General features: G+C 40.3%; 1 pseudogene; it reads left to right on the top strand.

Moving 5' to 3' along the window:
• The first annotated feature begins 910 nt into the window (after positions 1 to 910).
• On the top strand, positions 911 to 23,021 carry LOC137255397 (solute carrier family 28 member 3-like; annotated as a pseudogene).
• The last annotated feature ends 1,419 nt before the right edge of the window (positions 23,022 to 24,440 follow it).

Genomic DNA, 24,440 nt, shown 5'->3' with positions numbered 1-24,440 from the left:
GCCCCATCGAGGCTAACGGATCGAAAGCCAGATGAGTTCCCTACAAAATGAGCTATAAATGGTCACATTCGGATCACTATTTCAAAAGTTATACACTACGAATCATCGAAAACAGCTACCTCCGCAATTTCACGCCAAAATCATGGATCACCAAATACGGCGAAAACTCACCTTTTAAATTCGTTTATTAATTCCAGCCATGTTGGCAGGACCAGCGCTGGACTGGATTCGATCTGCCGCGGCATTCCGCGGGTCGGAAAACTTATTGCAACATCTACATGTCATTTTTTCGACAGTAAGCAAGCATTTTCACCAAAATAGCCGGCAATCCTACTCACATGTCGGCCATAAGCGACCTTGACATTCAAGTGAACTGAGCAGATCCGCACAAACAGACTAGGGCCATCCGATTGGCCATTTCCACTGTATATTTTGTTCCCATACCAATCAGATGGCACTAGTCTGTTTGTGCGGATCTGCTCAGTTCACTGTTGAATGACCTTGACATTCAATCAGTGGTGACGGTCAGCAGCACATGTAGCTCAATGTTGCACCCTTATAGTACGAACTGTGTCCCTTAGTGTTCACTGGATCTAAACATCGTGGTGGGATTCGACATATTTTGTCCGAACCATGGCCGCGTTTCATTCAAATGGACGAGTTTCTTTGAATGACTTGTAGTAATTAAGACGTATTTTAATGCATATCCTGTAGTTCCCAACTCACTCTCATTCACAAACAGGCGAGCGTTCTCTTGTCACGCCGTATACCCGGGTTCGACTTACGACAAGGGTACAATGAGTGAAGCCCGTTTATGGTGTTGCTGGAATATTGTTGGACGCGGGGTAAAGATGAACTCGCTCTCTCACTCATACAAACGTTGCTTTTCAGGCGCAGTGAGGGAGGTTTACATGTCCAAGAATGAGTGTTGAACTGACTCAGATCACACCTCGCCTTCAAGACGGGACAAGTAAAGGCCAGGACAATCCAGCCTATATCAACAGTAGTACTGACAATCTCGAAAATGTAAGTTGATTGACAAAATAAATGAATAATGACCCTTCGAAAATTATTTCAATTTGCTCAAGGTGAAATGTGTTTCTTGTGGAAGGCTCCTTTGAAACGGCAGCCAAGAAGCTATTGTTTCACAATTTTTAACGAACTGTGTAACCGCTTTGCCTTAACTCCACTCCTGGTTTCACAAAAGTGGTAATCGTCTTCCAAGAACTGCATCCCCTTCGTTTACTGCCTTTCCGTGCTTGTCGTAATAGGCGACTAACGGGATCGTGTGGTCAGGTTCGCTGACTTGGTTGACACATGTCATCGGCTCTCAATTGCCCAGATTGATGTTCATCACTGGCTTGTCTGGTGAAGATCCGATTATTTACAGACCGCAGCTATATAGCTGGAATATTGCTAAGTGTGGCATAAAACTAAACTCACTCACCCTAAACTGCTATTCACAGAGGTATTATCACGATCTCCAGAATAGGGAACAATAGTGCAAATAGTAAGAAATAGGAAATAAACTGGCGTTCAAATGAAAGTATACAGGCAAAGAGGTCCACATGACTCATTTCATTATTGCAGATGATAGGTTCAATGTTGATTACCAGACACCCAAATATCACAAAAACAGGTATCACATTCAGAATCGTGTATGGCCTCCAAGGCCATCAGTGCAAGCCTGTAGTCGTCTCCTCGTGGAAAGTGTAAGTCGCCTGATGACACCATTCTTGAAGCATGACATATTCCATAGTGCCAAAGTATGTACTTTGGCTGTGATGTATGGTGAGTGAGATACACTCCGTAGACTGCTTTACGTTTGAAACCCAGTTTTTACGGTAACATGGATTAGTTGCTAGCCAGTGTGCAAAACTCCTAAAAAGAACCATCAAGTCCACAGGGCTGATAACTGAAAAATGTTGCTGGCCCTGTTAACATGTAACCAGCCCTGTGTCAAAAACAGGAAACTGAGTTATAGTGTTAAAATAATGTAATTAATGAATTACTTGTAGTGAGGTAAACTTGAACATATGCAAAAGCATTTTTTTACAAATCATAACTTGGTGGTCCCTGTTCATTCATTTAGTGTCCCTGCCATCTGAATCAGAAAAAAAGTCAGAATGGTTGGTATCTTTGACAAGAATGGTCTCTACACGTTCTCCATGCAATGAGTACAGGGGATTTGTGACTCCTTGTGAAATGTAAACATGTGCAACGGCAAATTTAACAAATACAGCCTGGTCACTGAAAGCATTCTCTAGACCAATCACGTTTAGTGTTAAATAAAAGGGTGCGCTGATCCGTGAATGTTACGGTTTGAAGTACACAGACGCCTAGACGTCGTCTAGCTACAACAATTGTAAACTTTTTCGAAATATCTCCTGTAGTCAGTGACATGGTAAAATACATGCCCATGGAAAATGTATTGGCCAACAGGTCTGGCTATAAAATAAAGTTGTAAGCCTGCCATGGAACTAGCAAGCAACGGGCCGCTGGTCAAACACTATGTCATACACTGTACTAGGGCATTGTCGAGAAAACCATACAATCTCTCATCCATACCCATTGCCCAAATGTGACTCCCATGGGCTATTATCAGACTGACATGATTTAACATCGTCTTTCGCCACCATTAAATGTCACATTTATGACTCAACCTGTAACGTTCAAATCAATCAATTCTAAAATTAATAGTGTCAGCATTCATATTCCTTTCCACGCAATTGTGTTGCTATATTAACATGCTGTATGTCTGATGTAAGTCGATCATGTAGTCAAGAAGAAAAATCAAGTGTTCCGCTTTTAAAGCAAAAAAAAAAAAATGTTCAAAATACTGTTACGGTTAAGATAATGTAGGTCAGGCGTTGGCGGGTTTTGATGATCAAGCGTGGCAGAGATGTAACTCTGATGCATTTCTGACGATAAGCCTCAGGCACTAACTCAAAAGCTTTCAAAAGTGTACTCTTGGCGAGATCATAATCTGAGCTTTGCTGTACTGACAAAGCTGAAAAAGCATCCTGAGCTTTACCCTTCAGAACAGTTTGCAATGTCTACTTCTTTCTCATTGAAAGGGGTTACCAGCCTAGCATGCCTTGCAATGTCAAAAGTGGAAAAATCTAAGGACTGAGATGGGTTTTCAAGTTTTTTCAGGTTTATTTCTCTGTCAATTGCCATTTCTTTCAGTTCTATTTCTCTTTCTATTTCCTTCTCCATCTCAAACGTTTTCATTTCCATTTCTATTTTTTTCATTTCCAACTGGTCTGAACATCCCTCTGGTACCATTTCCAAAACACCATCTTCAAAACTTCCCTCATGAATTCAACAAAATTTTCAAAATCTGAAATTTCCTCAAAGCAGGTTTGTGAAGAAATGTGTAATAAATCTGACTTGATGTGAAGAAATTTGCAACAAATCTGACTTCCTCAAGTGACTAGTTGTCTCAGAGTCAGGGGACAATACAAACTTCTCAAGTTTAAACACCATTTTGCTGGTTCCACAATTAACCTGTTGTAAATTTGCAGAAATTTGGAATATATTTCACAAGTGGTCTCAAATGTCAAATGAATTCAATCCCGGACGAGCCCCCAATTTTGTTACGGTTAAGAATTTACCGTGACAACAATTTAAGAAATCCCCTGTGAACCAGCAAAACAGAACAAAGAGAAGTCGTTTAGGTTCAAATTCTGTATTATTATGCAACGAGAGCGAGGTATACAAAGTCACAAGTCAATATAACAATGCTGATTACAAATACAATTCAAGAGAGACAAAATCTAAGTCAATGGGTCACAAAATACAATATAGCAAACTCACCAAAGTCTCAGTACGAGAGGTAATCAACTATGCAGAATGTCAACACAGCGATCGGTGTGACAGCAGATAATGTAGGTCAGGCGTTGACGGGTTTTGATGATCAAGCGTGGCAGAGATGTAACTCCAGCAAATATGAAAGAATGTGAGTGTCCCCTCAACACGGCAACCAGCCTTTATATATATGTACTATGTCATTTCCCGAAAGTCCGGGCACAAACGAACATCGTCAACACTGTATAATAATGGAAGTAAACACATCGAAAACTAGGAGCAGATAAATTCCGGAATACCAGAATGATAAAAGTGTTGACCAGCTATTAAAACGAAATGTGACCCATCATAATTAATATTCAAAACACTAAACATTATGACCCAATAATAATTAATACTGAATTAATAACAAAAATATACAGAAAATACACACTCGCAACAACACTTGCTTCCATGAACAAGTTCTGAACTGGCTCGCAATGTCTTTTTCTCACACATTCCATAGTTGACATTATAATCCTATATCCCCACACGTTAAGCGAGTACAATCATGTAAAGCGCATTATGCTTCTCTGTTGACACCGAACGCCTATACAACTGGAACGACTTGCTGAAATTCCACGTCCACATTCTCCTGTAACAGTTTATTTCACCTTGCCGAACTATTGCATTAAAGATTTAACTATTTCAGGTTTGCTCATGAAACTTTATACGAGTGTAGAACAAGCTTGTATTGGGAAAATGGTCAATGCAACGCTTGGGGTGACATCAATGCCTGTCTTGTGCAGTAACGCCGCATTCCTTACTTGATATCAACACCCTGATGCAAATCAATATGCGCACACTACAGAGTATATATGAAACAGACAGTGATGTTGTTGTGCATGAAAAGTGTGTTTTCAAAATTGATCACATACTTCATATTGTTGGAATATTGCTAACAGGAGTAAAACCGTAATCAATTAGTCTCTAAATTACTCGAATATTTTTGGTTTAATACGTAATCCCTGCTTGTGTAACAAGGTAAGTACTGTATAACCAACTATTCACTAACTAGGTAACCAAATAACAAATAACTATGTAATCACCCAACCACTAAGTAACCACGCAACCATTTGGTAACCAAATAACCACTAACGAGATAATAGCCTAACCACTATCTAGGTAACCACTTAAGTACTAATTAGGTAAACACACAACCACTAACTATGTAACCACCTTACCACAAAGTAGGTAGGCAACCTAGCACAAACTAGGTAACCACCTAGCTACTAACTAGGTACCCACCTAACCACTAACTATGTAAACATGCACCCACTAACTAGGTAATCACCAACCAGTAACTAGGTAGCCACCCAACCACTAACTGGGTAACCATATAACCACTAACACGGTAAACACCTAACCACTGACTAGGTAACCACCTAGCTACTAACTAGGTAACCAACTAGTAACTAACTACGTAACCACCAACCACTAACAAGGCTACCACCCACCACTAACTAGGTAACCACCTAGCCGTAAAATAGTTAGCCTCCCAACCACTAAGTATGCAACCACCCAACCACTACCACTAACTAGGTAACCACCCAACTCCTAACAAGGCAAGCACCTAACCACAAACTAGGTAGCCATCCGACCACAAAGTAGATAACCACCCAACCACTAACTAGGTAACCACCCAACCACTATCTAGGAAACTACTAACTGTGGAACAACCTAACCACTAACAAGGTAACCACCGAACCACTGGCTGCGTAACCTTGTAACCGGTAGCTGCATAACCACGTAACCACTAACTGCGTAACCACTAACTATGTGAACTCTAATTAACAACTAAATGCGTAACAACGTAATCACAAACTGGGTAACTACGTAACTACTAAGTGCCTAACCATATAACCACTAAATTGTAATCACCTAAGCACTGATCATATAACCACCTAACCTCTGACTATGTAACTACCTAACCACTAGTCACGCAATCACCTAACCATTAACTAGGTATCCACCTAGCTACTAACTGTGTACCCACCATTAGCAAGGTAACTACCTAACCCACATAACCAGGTAAGTACTGACTGTGTAACCACCCGTAATCACTAACTAGATAACCACCTAACCACTGATTATTTAACCATCTAACCACTAACTAGGAAACCACGGAACCACTAACTGTGTAACCACCTACCCACAAATAAGGTACCCACGTAAACAGTAACTAAGTAAGTACTAACTGCGCAACCACGTAACGGCTAACTGTATAACCGCCTAACCACTAAGTAGGTAACCACGTAAACACTTCGCTGGGTAACCCTCTAACCGCTCACCCAACCACTCACAGGTAACCACCTAAGCACTTTACTAGGTAACCATGTAAGCACTCACTCACCGTCTTTCACTCGTGTGCAGTCTAAAGACTCATTTATTCATTTTGTTCTCCTCCTGTATCTTTGTAGTAATTCAAAATGAAGAGCTATTATTGGGTGATGACATATGTTTTTCATTCTTCAGACGCATGCAGAGAGTGAAACAAGGTATCGAAATAACAGCTTTGAATATGATCCCGAAAACCTGGATCATGAAATGAATGGATGTCAAAGTGGCATCACGTCAGCACAGACAAAGGTGGTCACTATTTGCAGGGAAAACTCCACACTAATATTGAGAATCATTGCTATTGTTGTGTTATGCTATACATGGCATATTTTGCCTATGCTATGTACTGGAAATTTGGAGATGAAGGTTCCATCGGGCTTCTAGTTGGGACAATACTCGCCGTGTTACTCATTGTATTGAATCTCGCGTGGGACTTCATCAAGGCTCCGTTTGAAGCATGTGGACAGGCGTTTGCAAACACAGACAATGCCAGAAAAATAAAAATAGTCAGATGGTGAGTTCTTCATTTTTCCGGCACAGAATGTTACTCATAAGAAACAATACCTTGGTACCATAGAGCTCAGTGGAAGCTGTCAAAACAGCATCTGCCCAATCCTTCAAGATGTCATCACCGGCGTGAAATCTCAGTCCCCTCAGTGACTTGTACATTTATCATCATCTCTGCATTCCGGCACGTTGTCTCAACTGGAGTATTTCTTCAGCCCCGATGAGTGTCGATTTAGATAGCTTCCTTTGTATATATCTCTGAAAACCATTCCTCGATTGCCTTTAGTAGGTTAAGTAGCTGTATAAACTGGCTGCAGACACGAATTAGAACCCGTTTAAACGGACATCCGAAAATCAAATCTGCTCTACCATGCATCGTACATGCTAACACTTCATGCAGTGCAATACATATGTTGCAACTAGACCAGTACCTGTTGTTTTGCAAAATTGTAGGTTTACTGCTCGCATTGCTTGCTCTCGTGATGTAGGTATACTTTGATAGTTGCTAATTATCATATACAATAAATATTAAACATGACAGGGTGTTGTTTCAGGGTGTTGTATGTGGTGTGCGTGATAGCCATCATCATAGTCCTGGTGATTGAGGTGGCTATACCCACTCCCGAGAACCTGATATCCCTCGCAGGTCTGGCTGCCTTCATCCTCTTGTGCTTCATCTGCTCCACAGACCCTGGAAGGGTAGGTAGTTCACTCGAACTCCTGGTCGTACTGACAACCACGAACAAATGCCACACCCCTGTCTCTCTGCTTTATATAAACCCTATCGAAGGGTATTACTTTGCCATGAAGAATCAGTCAAGCTATACTTGTTTAGCTTGCTGTTGTTTAACGGTGTCCTTGGTAATATTCTGGCTGTATGGTCATGGTGTGTGTGAGTAACAGTGTCTTGCGACTAGCATGTATTCCACTTTGTGTCTGGATCTTCGCGGACCAGCATCCAATACGTCTCTTTACCCTTCATGCACATTGGGTTCCAGTGAGTGTTGTTCTGGTCTAACTCAGTTATGTGTGACCTACTAAGAACTATCTGTTGTCAGTGTTAATCACAACATTCTGTATAAACCTTTCAAATGTTGGAACAGTCACCTTAAACTTGATAAACAATTCATGACTATTTGAAAGATCGTGGTACCACATCAGCACAAACAATTATGGTTTATCTTTTTACAAGCGAACGCATTTCCGATGTCGAGAAACACTATTATTAGTATATTCTGCCATAATGTGCCCATCTTAGATGTGCTATGTACTGGTAATGTCGAGAAGAAAGTCTTTGGTTGAGACCATACATGTCGATAAGTTAGTTATATAGTTTAATTAGTTTATATAATTATATATAGATACAATATTTTGAAGCCAATGGCTGGTGTCCCCATTCGTGATATTGCTGGAATAAGGCTAAAACCGGCGTAAAATTAAACTCACTCAGTCACATTCATCGTGTCTTTAATTGTATTTTCAGGTCGACTGGCACCCTGTGTTTTGGGGACTGGCACTGCAGTTCTTCTTCGCGGCGATCATCTTGCGGACGCAGTGGGGGTATGATGCATTCAAGTGGCTCGGTGATCGAGTCACAGAATTCCTGGCGCACACCGATGGTGGGTCTAAGTTCGTCTTCGGGAACACGTCGCTCCATTTCTTTGCATTTTCTGTAAGTATGTTCACGATTCTTCAACAAATATCATTTTCAATTCAGTAATACTATTATTTCATTTATCGTTAACTGCAGTTTCCATGCATCAAATTTAAAGGGAGACACTATTATGTTAATGGATAGGTACTCATAATTCGACATCACACATGTACTGACCAAACTGGACTTTTACTGACAATACATTAATTTCTGGAACTTCGATGCTATAGTTCCACGGTTTGTGATAATCAGCATCAAATGTTATTATACTTCCATTACATAAAAAAACAAGAGAATTATAAACATATATTTCAATGCGTTATCGTCCACAAATGAGTGCAAAAGTTTTTTTTATTATAGAACCATAAAAAAGTCCATTTGTTTAATTTGTTTTAGTCCATGGTCTGAAACATGATGTCCGAATTCTGTAATAATAGTTTCAGTACTTGATATATAGAACAACAATAACTTAATTTGAAATTTTTGATGCGACCAAGTACGCATTATTGAGAATTGCTTTATCTATAGTTTGAATCACGTTCTAACTTATTTACCCTCTCACTAATGACAAAAAAACCCCAGTTTCTCCCCAATGACTTAATCATTCAGGGATTCTACTCATGGATCGCCACCTGGAAAGATCATGCCGCCTTTAAGAAATTGTTATTGAGCCTTTTTCTCACCCTAAACATATTCATGAATGCAGAAAGAAAATGTACAACTTCATTCAAGATGATTTAATTCTAAATATAAACTATTTGCTTTCAGATAATGCCCGTAGTAACCTTCTTCAGTGCCTTCATCTCCATCACATATTACCTGGGTGTCATGCAAGCTGTTGTAAAGGTCTTTGGGCGCTTCCTCTCCTTCTGTCTTGGGACGACACCAGCGGAGTCGCTGAATGCCGCTGGAAATATTTTGTCGGCATGGTACGTACTTCCTCTTTTGTCCTCTTTGTATTCAGAAAACCATTAAGCATGTTACACGAAGCGGTCTCACTTATCATCTCCATGTCAAGTCCTGGTGGATATATCAGAGGAATGGAATTAGCCCTTTGCAGACAAATGAACAGCATTATATCATCGATACACCCGAGGCGTAAGTTTGTCATCTTGGCCAGGTCACCATTCTGATCCATAGGCAGAACGAAACAGATCCGCTATTTTTGAACTTCAGTTGATGGTCATAGGTATGAATTCTTCTTCTGTCAGTCTTTACGCGATTACGTTTCAAAGTAAATTCAATTGCAGATTCTACTGGTAGAGCAGGACATGCAGCTTAACGTGGTATCATAATTTGAATTCAGTGACTTATATATACAATTTTCACATACCCGAGTGGTAACTGACTAAAGTGAACGAAAATGAAATAGACCAGTGAAACTTTCTTGTCTGTTTCATATTTGTGTTCTTTGCTTATGTAGTCAGAGTGACAGAACACCCAACTGTGTAACACAATACCTGACTTCCAAGAGTCATCTTCAAGCAATAGGTCGAGCAGGTCTAGCTTTTGGAATCCTTGTTTCACAACTTTTGTGAATACACGAGTTTGTGCTCATTTAATGGACATACAGCCCATGCTTCATCAGGAGGTTTCAAAACGTTTTGTGGTAGACACGATCAGGATACTTGCATTTTACATGTCATATACAATTTCCCACTTTCGTGTGTTGTCTCTTTCCTGGTTGTTTAGGTACTACTAAACAATCCACTTGAATTTGTGTAACGCAACTCACATGCAGGACATGCCCACCTTGTCGCGAACCTGGATAGGAAACATACAGTGAACCATAAACTTATGATTATGAAAACAGCTTTGTCCCTTTAGGTTCATACTGACTTGCTTAAATGGATACAATGTGTGAGGCCCATTTTCTGGTGTCCACCGCCGTGATATCGCTGGAATATTCCTAACCAAACTCACTCACTGAATTGGTTAAAAGGGTAGTACTGAATGTTCCAATAATATCACCTGTCTGTTCCATGTCCATTTCATCAAACGCAGTTTGTTACATATAGACATATATAGTTTTCACAGGATCACAATGCTACCTTAATCAGGAGAACCTGAACGTGTCCCTATGAGAGAGGGAGTTAGTTTAGCTTTCGTCTTACCTCCATGGTATAGTAGTAAGTTGGGGTTCAATGCCCCAGATGTGTTCAACGTGTGAAGTCTATTTCTCATGTCTGGGATACTGCTGAAACCTCACTCGCTCACAACCAAACAAATCACTGGTCGGAAAAGGCGGACTAATCATGACAAGTACATGAATAGATGACAGGTACATGAGTGATATCGCCTTACATATGCAAGACTGTCAGAAGTAGCTCTGACGAAACAAGAGTTGTCTTCACTTCTCGTCGAACTGACTTCCGCTAATAGTGTAGTCAGCTCTACGCTGATCCTCAGAAAGTGATACCTTCTTCACTGTGTCTGAAAAGGGTAGGCACGTTCTTTTCTTCCGACAGAGCTCTCCGCAGGTACATCTGTGTGTACCTAGATGTTTCATGGAGTCGAATGACGCATAGCCTGTGATGTGATTAATCTTTACGGCGCATGACTGCAAGCAATGCGTTGTGCTTTGCTTTCTTAGCTGCGTTCATTCGTGTGGAACGCAGCTTGATCAGGCCTGTTCTTGTTATGTTAAATGCTACTCCAGAAAAAACGTAATGTAACTGAAACTCTCTGCTATGGACCAGATGCTTACTTTATATGCTTTAAAACAAACGTGTTTATTGAAGAAGAAATGAAGCTATAAGTAGTCTTTGCACATTTGAGGAACTTAGGAGTTTGACTCCTGTGAAAGTAATAAACTCTGGGAACATTTATCTTCATCTGGAGTAACCGTAAAAATGATAACTTACATTTTACATTTGTAACAGTAAGTTGGTCGAAACCAGTATATCATCTTTTAAAAGACGTGGACGCCTGTGGAAGCAGGAAAGAAAGGAAATAATGTTATGACAGTAGTTTTTTGTAGATACGTAGGTACGTATTGCCTTTGTATTCCTGTAAATTTAATAAATGTACCCAAGATTTGCCATCTATGGTGCAAGGTCTTTACTAATCGTTATTGATTACCTGCATAAACTAGATGTTGCGACTAATTTGATGTGCAAATCCAACCAGTGATTCTGAGTATAGTGTAATACGTATTTCCATGAAATTGAAAAGGTCCGTCTCACTGTAAAAGGTATTGAAACGTCGCACCACAGATACTTAATGCCATTGTTTATGGTGAATGTGGGCGACATCCACTGAACATCAATGCACAATGTCGATTTGTGAAATGCTGGTTAAAACTCCTGTCTATGTGTCAATACAGAATATCAAAGTGAGTGAGTTGAGTTTTACGCCGCACTCAGCCATTTTCCAGCCATATGGCGACAGTCTGTAAATAATCGAGTCTATACCAGGCAACCCAGTGATCAACAGCATGAGCATCGATCTGCGCAATTGAGAACTGATGACATTTGCCAACCACTACCGAATCCAGCTAGTCGCCTCTTACGACAAGCGTAGTCGCCCTTAGTGGGCAGAGAAGATATTGACTATGCCTGACTATGTTTCAGACTGAGGCTCCTCTTATGATCAAGCCATTCCTGGATACCATGACAATATCTGAGCTCCATGCAGTGATGACAGGAGGATTTGCTACAATTGCGGGAAGTGTTCTTGGAGCCTACGCTGGATTTGGGGTGAGGCATTCTGTAATCTCCAGGGCGATATATATCATCCATACTTCATGTTAAGTTATGAAATATGAAAATGTTAGAATGTATATTATGTAAATTTTGAACCAGCTCTTAACTGATCAAACTCTTCACTGATTGTTTCTACACAGTGGTTTCAATATACACATGTATTTAAAACTGATAAAGTCCAGCATTTCAAATATTGGCATTTGTAGTTAAACTAAGCATTTGGAAATGATAAATATAATATCACCAATTGCAGCTCTAATACTGACATAATGCATTAATATATCCATGAAATTCACGGCACAATAAACCTCTGCATTAAATGGCGAAAATAATTACAGGTCTACCTTATCTTCTGGGTTCCTACCATTTGGTAAAGCCACTGTCACAGTAACAACCATTTGGGCAGTCCTGACATTATTTAATTCTTACAGAAGGCCAAGATCAGCCATGTCAATGCAGAGATAGACACAGCAAAAATACCTTCGTTTCCGGACACCGGAAACCTAACTGAAACAAAATGGAAACTTATGTTTCAGTTACGTTTCCGGATCGTTTCTTTACATTTCCTTTAAGTTTCTGGAAAATGGAAACCCACAACTTACCCACAATCCGATAAGGCTCCTGTGAGTTTCCGTTACCCAGGTTCCTGTAAGGCTCCAATTGGTTTCCATCCCCTTAAGTTTGCACCGGGTTTCCTTTACCCAGATTCTAAAGAGGTTCCATTGGGCTTCGCTATCCTCTCATTTCAGTTGGTTTCGGTTACTTAATTCAGTTAGGTTTCCGAATGATTTCCGTTTCTATTAACTACATTGACATATTCCATAAGTTTCAGTAAATCTGAATCTGTGTGTCTGTTTGGTTTTAGTTATTAGCATGCAGTGATTACCATATATGTCCACATGAATGATGTCTGAATATATTTCCAAATTAGTTATTTCAACACCACCTGGATATAAAACAAAAATCAGTCAGTCAATTTCTCTTTATTCATCATGAAAAAGGAAGAACTTTTCCATGATTCTTCTCACAACATCCTTAAACGTAAAGAAACACATTTGGATTATGAACATATGTCAGCTGGTATTATTTTCCACTTAAGTTTCATAAACTAATTATTTCATCAATATTTCACAATGTTGCCTTCCTGCATATTAGTATTATTACAGTTTCAGTGGGGAACACGAAACCATACTTGTCTCATGGTTAAACATGTATCAATGGAGCGTTCAGCTGTTGTCAACAATGTTGTTTTTTACATCACATTTCGCACCAAAATGCAATACTTACGGTTATAACCGTGGGCGAAGTCGATATGCAAGCGAAAGGTTCCTGTACATTTCTTACGTAGCTGACAAAAATGTTTCATTCGATACAAACTGTATTCCAATTTCATCTGAAACCTACCTGACAAGGACTGGGTACTGTTAATTTGTCTGTCCTGGGTGTCCGTTGCGATCGTTAAAGTTTCTGGATCTTCAGTTCCAAAGTTTCGATTGTGAATATATGCTGCCATGTCTCAAGAAAATTGTAGCAAGTATATAGACTGCTATTTCTAATACCTCACTCCCATGATCACAGACTCAAAAGGAACAAGTACAAAGTTTTTCCAATATCGAGCATGTGCGTTTGAACAGACTTACGTGTGCTCAGTTGTTTTTTTTTCATTTCTTTTGAAAACATGCCACCAGTCTGCTTACCCTTCATAGTTTTAGAAAAAAACACTGATAACTGCAATATGTGTTTATGTAAATTCGGAGGAAGAGATCAAGGCCATACTCGTTCGTAACATGTTCCCTTGGGGGTCATCTCAAACCAATGATATAGCTTGAAAATAATACAAAATCTTTGATTTAATACTTTTTTGAGAACTCAAACTTGTCAGAGTTGTTTTCCCATAAATATTCGGATTAGAATTGACCTTTAGCAACCCATGCGTGTCGCAAGAGGCGACTAACGGGATCGGGTGGCGAGACTGGCTGATCTGGTTGACAAGTGGTATCCCAGTTGTCTCTACTCAGGATGTTGATCACAGGACTGTCTGGTTCAGACTCGATTATTTACAGACCGCTGCCGAATAGCTGGAATATTGCTGGGTGCGGCGTTAAGCAAAAGTAAGTCAACCAATCTCATTTTGTACAAAACCTACCTAGGGCGGTGGGGTAGCCTAGTGGTTAAAGCGTTCGCTCGTCTCGCCGAAGACCCGGGTTCGATTCCGCACATGGGTACAATGTGTGAAGCCCATTTACTGGTGTCCCCCGCCGTGATATTGCTGGAATATTGCCAAAAAGAGGCAAAAAACTAAAATCATTCACTCACTCACACAAAACCTGCCACACCCTATTCTCAAAGAATGTCTTAAATTGCCGCATGCTGCGTTGCCAGTTATTACTAATTCTTATCTGTACCTGTGGATGGTTTCACCGATTTCATCAGTTACCTTATTATGCCATACAGAATGTTCTTTTCAAATGCTTTTGAAAAAGCAAGCCGTATGAAAAATGATTGTTTCTTCATTCCACTAGTCAACCTTCTATCTGTCATTTCATTACAACAGGCTATCTACTTTTAGAGAAATCTCTCTCCAAGAGCATCATACGACCTTTGCTCAGACGTTGTTCAGTAAGGAACTGACGAAATTAATACGCCATTTCTGTGAGTGCATAATGGTTCCCAGAACTGGTCCGAAGCCCCAAAACGATATAATCGATTCCTGTAACTTGAACTGAGAAAGTGTAATGACAAGTATAGCATGGTGAATTCATGTTTTGCAGCTACTTTTGATTAAATGTATTACGTCAGGTGTTAGACGTCCGCCGGAGAGTAGAAAACTGCGGGTTCGATCCACGGCCGCGACATACCAAAAGACGTTAAACTGTGGTACTTGTTCGTCCCAGCCTGGCGCTAAGCATTACAAAGGGACTGGTCGGCTCGGAGCATAATGTGTGCTGTATTCATCCTTAATTTCGGCATGGGGTCTTAGTAAGCTGGCACTATAAAACCAGCTTAGACCAAGGCTTCTACAAGCGGAGCATTTTTAAGTACGACGTTAAAAGTCAGTTCACCTCACTCTACCAGTGTACCTGTGAACGATTAGGATACAAATATTTTACACTGCCTCTTACTTCGGATTTGAATCTTCTTTCAGGTTCCCCCTAACCATTTACTATCAGCGTCTGTGATGTCGGCACCAGCTGCTTTGGCCATCTCTAAGTTGATGTGTCCGGAAACGGAAAGAACCACATCCTCGTCCGAAGATTATAGCAGGATGAGGAGAGGGTAAGTTTGTCCCACAGCAGCCGATAATCCTTATCTTGAACCCTGGATCAGAATTGATTGCTAAAAGAACAGACTGGTTAGGTTGTTTAATAGTCTATCTACTCGAAATAATAAAAGGTAGTCTAGTGGTTATAGCGCCTGCTCGTTCACTAAGTACAAAAATTAAGGGAACCCCTGATTAAATGTATAGTAAACATGAATGTGACACAAAAGTCTCTTGACTACTGTATCCGGACGCAGCACATTATCCACTCTCTTTGGAAAAATGCCACCAAAACATTACATGACAAATGCACAGAAATGGCAAGCAATAAGCATGATATAGGGTGGGCAGTCCCAGAATCGTGTAGCACAGTTTTTCAGGAAATCAAAGAGCGTCATTTCACGTCTCAACAATGTCTACCGTCCAACGGGTGATGTGAAAGTCAGACCTGCTTGTGGACGACGTCGTAAAACCATACCAAGACAAGACACGCTCCTGAGGACTACTGCTCTGAGGAACAGATTTGTCACTGCTCCAGCACTGAAAACTGAGTTCTTAAGAGCCTCGGGTGTGTAGATTTCCAACTCTACGGTACGCAGTAGGCTCCGTGACAGAGGTGTCAAATCAAGACGTCCATTCAAAGGCGTCGCCATGACAGCTAATCACAGGCGTCTCCGTTTACAGTGAGCTTAACAACGTCACAGGCTTGGTTACCGTTACCGGAGAAATTTGATGTTCAGCAATGAGTCCCTCTTTTGTTTAAGGTTCACTGACGGACGTATCCGTGTATGGCGACGTCGAGGGGAGCGTTATTGTGGTAACACTGTACAAGAACAGGATTCTTACGGTGGGGGCTCTGTCATGGTCTGGTGTGGAATCTCATTCGATAGGAGGACAGATTTGGTCATCGTCCGTGGAAATCTGACAGGTCAACGCTATGTTGATGAAATTTTGCGGACCCATGTTGTTCCATTCTGTTGTTCCAAGGCCTGGTCGAAATTTCGTCTTTCAGGACGATAATGCTCGTCCTCACAGGGCTAGAGTTGCAGTAGACTTTCTGCAACAAGCCGTTGCAACGTTACCATGGCCTGCCAAATCCCCGGATCTGTCCCCAATTGAACATTTGTGTGACGTTTTACGGTGAAAAGTCCGAGCATTACAGTGAGAGTGGGGCTTGATTCCAAGGGCGACAATCCAGCGATTGGTGTCGAGCATGCCGTCACGGTATCGAGCTTGTGTGGCTGCACGAGGTGGACACACTCGCTACTAAGTCTATCGAAGCAGCTTTCAAATTGTGACCAATAATGAAATTAAACACGTTGAACAAAACCAGGGGTTCCCTTAATTTTTGTACTTAGTATATATATTTCGAACGCGGGTACAGAGTGTAACGTCCGTTTTTTATGTCCCCCTCCGGGATATTGCTTGAATTCGCTAAAAAGACGGCGTAAAATTAAACTCTAAACCCTTAGTATTTTAAGTGCGTACCTGTACAATTTAGGACAGTGAAACTTACCACTTTATGTTTAAACATATGCTGATGAATGAACGTATAGTGGAGAATTTTCATTGGACAGTTGAGGAAATAGCTCTGCAGAACATGTCCCAAATCTGCTTGAAAAGAGTGTTGACCAGTTTTTAGAGTTTTGTTCATGTCTCTGTGATAAACCAGTGATAAATCATATTCAACAATTAATGTTTGGTGTTTGACTCTGGATCAGTGTTTCTTCAAAACTTTCAATATTCCATTAAAACTTAGAAAGTCATCAGTCATCTGTGACTGTGTACTTCGTCTGAACTTGTGTCCACACATGAAATCACGGCGTTTGGAGTAGCCTCCCTTGTCTGCTGCAATTACAGATACTCTTAAAAACAGTAGGGAACTGTACTTTCACTGTACGATTGTCGAACATGGGAGATGTATGTGAAAGAATCAATGAGAATGAATCAGCACATGGATGGCATTCAAAGCAAGGCTATTCGTTCAGTTATCCCCCTTGTCAGGTGACTGGCGTATGACATGAACATTTCAGGTCTGCAATTTTCAGTCAGTAGTGTGTGATTTTATCCTGAAAACCTTGACCATGCCCAGATGCAAAAAAACTTTCGGAAACATGGTGTACAGTGATTTATCGACCTGTCTGAAAAACTGCAAGATTCATAATGCCACCCTATTCACGTGTAGGAGGCGCCCACGTAGTGCACGTGCTCCCCATGCATTGTGTGTGCATGTGGTGATAACATGAAATGATGCTGCACACACCGGCTGAATATCATTGTGACGTTCCTCAATGGGTTTTCAAAGGTCAGGTTCATCTACTTTTTTTAAGACTATATTTGTTTTGTGATTAAAGACCCTTTAATCCTTGTGATAAAAAAGATGATGGTTATTCATGATGGTAAATGGATTAGTGATATCATCACCTGATGTAATGATATCAGCTGTAGAATAACATAATTATTTGTAAATATTACATTGTTTTTCAACTTTCATGATTATTTTGATCGTTACTATGTTTCACTATATGATCAGTTCTTAACGGAAACTGTCTTTCAGTCACCAATAAAACCAGAACAACTGCTATGATGAAATATATACTGTTATCCCGAAACGAAGATAGAATATCGATGATGACTGCGAAAATGGCTAGAAACACCTCAGCTGGTATCCAGACACCTACGTAGCATCTGTTTAGTTTCCAAAATTTATCATCGTACGTGATGTCAGTTGGGTAGGATAGTGGTTAACGTGTTGACTCGTTACGGCGAACACCCAGGTTCGATTCCTAGCATGGGTACAATGTGTGAAGAACATTTCTGGTGTTCCCCGCCGTGCTATTTCTGAAATATTGCTAAAGGTGTCTGAAAACTCAACTCACTCATTGTACATGAAATGTGATGTAATTGACAACTGAATTCAAATCAGCACAAAAGTATCACTAAGACAGTACAAATATACTTGCAGTAGAAGGACAGTGGAAGTAATAATAGTAATAATTAAGTGAGTGAATATGGTTTTACGCTGCCTTGAGTAGTATCACAACAATATCACTGTGGGAGATATAGGTTCACACATTGTATCCATACGGGGATTCGAACCCGGGACTTCAGCGTGATAAGCGCACGCTATGTTGTACATGTTTCAGATATCTTACCGAAATCTGTGTAAATTCTTTTAGTACATAACTCGTCTTTTGTTGTCATCAATTCATGTTGCATAGGGTACGACGAAACCTCATAGAGGCGGCGTCCGATGGGGCTTCAATGTCTATCCGTCTCATCGCCAACATTGTCGTCAACGTCATCGCCTTTCTCGCTCTCCTCGCCTTCGTCAATGCCACACTTACTTGGTTTGGAAACCGGGTTGGCGTAGAAGACTTAACATTTGAGGTAACTTGTTAACGCTTACTTTGACACTGATGGAGTGTTTCGCAACATTTTGTGTTAATACTCCTTGGATTCAAGTTCAGAAGAACCAGAAATATTGTTGAATCTGGTTATACATTTTACACTGTGAAATGATTGTGGTAATTCCATTGGTTTTATGAAGTGTGAACAAAGAGAATAGTAACCAAAAGAAGGAGTCGGGACAAACGAAACCTTGGTTAAAATTTTATTATATTTTTTGTCCTCCTGTTTGTTGTTTTATGTTCCGAGAGTCAAACTTTCATTTTGAAGCTTACAACGCTTTGACTTCTCCTTCCAGTTCATTTGTTCTTACGTGCTGTACCCTGTTGCCTTGTTCATGGGTACAAAGCCAGCTGACTGTCGTCGCGTGGCTGAGCTGGTGGGTGTAAAGACCTTCACGAACGAGTTCATCGCCTACAAGTCTCTCCAGGAACTGTTAGAAAACAGACGTTCCTGAACTACACAGAGACCTACGGCTACAAGGACGAATGGTACTGGGATGGCCAAGCTGCTGTTCTTACTCAGTGGAATATGACGCTTACGAGAGGATTCATGGAGGTTAGTATTTGTTTCAGTGTTGCATAGTAGTGAGGTAGTGAGTTAGATTTAAAATCACTTCGGCAATATTTCAGCCATATCGTGACTAACACTATTTCTAAATTCAAAATACATACATCTGATATGTAAATCCCTGTCAACAAAACTGAGAAAACGCGATATAGCAAAATACGTAGCACCAGCTAGCATATATCTTTAAAACTAGAAAAACGTTGTTCTCATGGGGCATGATTTCTTTCGGCCAATATTATATTCTAATGTTTGAAAAAATCGTTTCTACCAAACCCACACCTGAGACAACGCTATTAGCGACTTATGTTTTACGCCGCATTCAGTAATATTGCGGCTATAGGCGCCTTGAGCATGAACTGGTTGCGTGGATATGTGCGCTATCTATATTTCCTGTCCTAATCGTATCCTACATGGCGGTGGTCTGTAAATACTTGTGTCTTGTCAGACAATCTAGTGGTCGAAAGCATGAGCATTGATCTATGGAACTGAAATACGATGACGTGTGTCAACCACGTTAGCAAGCTTGAGCACCCGATCCTGTTAGCGGACTGTACGACAAGCATTGGTAACTGAAGGTCATTTCTCACCCTGATCTTCACGGGTACTGTGTAAATGATTGTTGTTGCTGTACACCTGTCGGTTCACGCATGCTATCCAATGCACACTGTTTTGTGTCTTACATTCCAGGAACGCTCTGAGGTCATATCGACGTATGCATTATGTGGATTTTCAAACGTCGGGTCGATGGGCATCCTCCTTGGTGCATTGTCGGCGCTCGCTCCGTCTCGGAAGAAAGATCTTTCGTCAATAGTCCTCCGGGCAATGATTGCAGGAAACATTGCATGCTTTTTCACAGCATGTATAGCTGGTAAGAAAATATGTTTCAATTTTTGTGAGTCAGTGAGTGAGGTTTTACGCCACTTGTAGCAATATTCCAGCAATAACAATGGGGGTGGGGCTGGGGGGCTGGGGACACCAGAAACGGCTTCACACATTGTACACATATTGGTAATCGAATCCTGGTCTTCGGTGGGGCGAACGAACGTTTTATCCTCTAGGCTACCCCACCGCCCCTAATAAATTTCAGAATAAGATCGCACTGAAGTATTTCAATTCCATCTAGGTAGCTTTCAGTTTCAGTTACTGTCCCTGTTAGAGGTGATGTTAGCCTTGATCGGAATTCAGTGCTTGACCCTCAGTTTGATATGCGGACGACTGTTCGATATAATCTACCTTACGTAATACGTGTAGAAATTCGAAGAAATACAATGAATGAGACATGTATATTATTCTTTCTTCTAATATACATATTGTTTCTCTTTTCAGGTTTGTTTTTCAAAGAATTTTGAGCCATCAGTGGGGAGCTATATAATGGTGACTTTGTCAACCCAAGCAACTGTCGAGATATACATATACGACATACTCAACACATATGAACTAAGGCAGGAATGATGCATAATACATATCGATAATCAGTGTAATGTGGTTCGCTAATATGTTTAGTGTTTTCCAAAATAGGAGGATATCCTAAAGTTCTGAAAATACAAATGTAGATCATATTGTTTGGAAAATAACATATGAACTTGAAAGACAACCGCCATAACTACAAGCTCAGGATTGGCGAAATTAAATTTGATAGGTAGTACCGCAACACACCGAGCTGTAAACAAACAGCATTTGAGAATTTTGCACAGAAACTAAAATTTCGAAAGAGACGAAAGTTAATGGGTGTATTTCGGTACCCGGAATGAACGATGTCTTTTGAATTCATAGGATGGTATAGGATAGTGACCTCAGGCACACTTAGCAATAGTTTAGGTATTTGGCGGTGGTCTGTAAATAAACGAATCTGGACCAGTCAATCCAGTAGTCAACAGTATGAGTAGCGATCTACGCAATGACGTGTGTCAACCAAGTCAACTGTATCACCAGATCCCGTTAGTCGCCTCTTACGACAAACATGGGTTATCGAAGATCAGTTTTATCCGCTTCTTCGCGGGTCGGTATAGGATAAATTATATGTGATAAATATAATACTACCTGAGGAATATGTTTTGGGAAAACCTCAATACATACTTTACCTTTATATTTTGATACGACTCACAGAACATCTACTCAGATTTAAAAAAAAAAAGTTTAAAATAAGTTTTCTATGTTTAAACATTCTGTTCTTCAGCTTTGAACAAAAGGCTGTGTTTAAAATGTATTTTATCTAGTATGGAACTGCTGTATGATGTTCCGTAATACTGGTACTAAACACATGACAGGGACCTCATACTTTTCTTTTATTACATTCCACCTTGTATGCATTGTAGCACCTCATCGGTCAAACGTGCTGTACGCAGTTCTTATACTTTGCCATATCGTCCGCATCGGAAGCATACTTTAAATTATCTCTGGCAATTCGAAGACAGTATTACTAGTATACTATGATTTTAGGTTTATTATTACTACTTCATAAGACCAACTATTTGTTAAGAGTTCGATACAAATTACACAGCATGTTCAATCAAAGTGCTCTGCCAAACGCATACATTAGAATATTGGATATTGGTTGACTGGGGCAGTGCCTAGCCATTTAGGCTCTGTGTGCTGCTTGAAGGAGTATAAATGAAGCTGCTTGTTTTCATTTTACACATTGCTATCAAATTTCTCAAATCTCAATTCTTGAAAAATGGAGTTGGTTGAATGTAAATGAAAGTGAGTGCGTGAGTAAGTGAGTTTAGTTTTATGCCGCACTCAGAAATATTGCAGTTATATGGCGGCGGTCTGTAAATAATCGAGTCTGGACCAGACAACCCAGTGATCAACAACATGAGCATTGATCTGCGCACTTGGGAACCGATGACATGTGTCAACCAAGTCAGCAAGCCTGACCACCCGATCCCGTTAGTCGCCTCTTACGACAAGCATAGTCGCCTTTTATGGCAAGCATGGGTTGCTGAAGGCCTATTCTACCCCGGGACCTTCACGCGTTGTAAATGAAAGAGTCATCATTCTTTGAATAGCCTGTTTCTGCAAATCCTCTTTAGACAGATGAAATGTGTGTTCATTATCACTAGACATCATTGTACGTCAGAACACGTTACATTAATGCTACTCTATCTCGATGTTGAATCAAAATCCATATTACTTGATATTTGAAAATATTATTCTTTATCTTAAGTAACAATTATCAGGAAAATATTCATTGACAGTCATTTTTATTTCATTTAAATAGCATTAATCACACCATTTAAAAGATAAATGTTCCAGAAAATTTGCTCAAATGTATTATTCCCATCTATTCAGTGTTGGTTATATTAAATGTTGTGCTGACCTTCCCATGTTCCATATACACAAATGGACATGCATTTGAAGTCAAGATTTAGAGGGATATGGTAACAGCACAATGCCCTTGGTCACACAACATTTAACGTGATGTTCATATGTTTCACATCTAGTTGTATGCCTGTTTTTCTTTTAATTAAAACTTTCTGTAAGTGATCGTGTCTGTGCTTGTCGTCTTATCAATGTTATCGTGGTATTCACAGCTAGTGCTAGTGTTGGTTATATTATATGTTGTGCTGATCTTCCCATGTTCCATATACACAAATGGACATGCATTTGAAGTCAAGATCTAGAGGGATAGTATAGAAGTACAATGCCCTTGGTCACACAACATGGAAAGCGATGTTCATATGTTTCATATCTAGTTTTATGCCTGTTTATCATTAAAACTTTCTGTAAGTGATTGTGTTTGTGGTGTTATTAATGTTACCGATGTATTCGTCGCTAGGAAGGATGCTACTTCGAGAGTGTACGTCGATATTGTAAGTGACGTCTTAGAGTCGTCGAACAAACACACACGACCGTGTGATGGCTGCCCTACGGGTTCTCAAGCATAAATTGCTGAAGGTCTGTTCTACCGCGAACCTTCAAGGGTCGGATTTGTTTTAAAGCGACGTCTCTTTCAATAATGTATTCATGTCGACCACAACAAGCAGCTACACAACGTTGTTACTTTCCGAATTCCAGCTTCGAGGGTTTCACGGTTTGGTTGATGTCGCCTAAGTGTTTCCTTTTAGTACTACCTATCGAAAAGCGGTTCTGTCATGCATGAAGTTCTCCATCCATAAGTATCTCAAGAACTTTTACGTATAAAGCAACAATTATAGCTATCCATGTGAACATGTTACCTGCCTGCACAGGTGACCTTGACAATTGAATAGACTGCATGGCTGAGTGACGTCAAGTGCGAGTTTTGTCGATACCAACAATAAATCAGGGAACCTGTTCTAGGTTTGGAACAGATGCATGTCGTGTTTAATAGGCGAGATGTCATATCTGATATTACAGTGATACTACATCGATGTTGCACCCGTCTTGTTTGGAAACATAAACATGATATAAACATGTACAAAAGCCCCGCGTGTTGACAACTGTAACGCTATGTGTACATATGGTCAGGTGCTTGGTTGGGGATCTTTTGAAGGTTTGTTATTCTAATAATCGAATCTGGATCAGGAAAACAGTGGTTGATAATATGAATATTGATACTGCCAGTCGAGATTTGATCACACTCTGTAACTACTCGAACCTTTCTCCATCATTTTCATGGGGATGACACTCGAACCACAAATATTCCGTTCACGATCTTAAATCGTAATGTCTCTTATTTGCAAGGGTTGCTCAATGGCAAAATATGTATTTGACAAGTTTATGAATGGCATTGTGTATTAACAGCTTTCGCCGATACACGCCTTTCAGACGCGTACTCAAAGTCTGTGGCCAAAGCTACTAGGACCTGTACTATTTGGGGAAAGTGTAATCTCAAAATATAACCTATGTTAAACTCAAAATCGTTTTTAAAATTCGTATTGCGTTGTTTATGTACATACATTATTAAAATGGGTGCCTGCATCTGAATCAGTGCCACATCACAGATCTGACCGGGACAAACGTGGGTCCTGTCACGTTCTTGCATTACACATACAACCAGTTGCGAGTCTACCTCGAGGGAACATCGGCGAGTACATAGAAATTTTTGTGAAATCTGAAACCCTTACAATACATACACAGAGCGATTTGGGTAAAATTTTGTGTGTGTGTGTGTGTGTGTGTGTGTGTGTGTGTGTGTGTGTGTGTGTGTGAGAGAGAGAGAGAGAGA

Source organism: Haliotis asinina, chromosome 11 (genome assembly GCF_037392515.1).
Source record: "Haliotis asinina isolate JCU_RB_2024 chromosome 11, JCU_Hal_asi_v2, whole genome shotgun sequence".
NCBI classification, from domain to species: domain Eukaryota; kingdom Metazoa; phylum Mollusca; class Gastropoda; order Lepetellida; family Haliotidae; genus Haliotis; species Haliotis asinina.
Note: the sequence above shows the minus strand (reverse complement) of the source record. Positions and strands in the feature narration are given on the sequence as shown.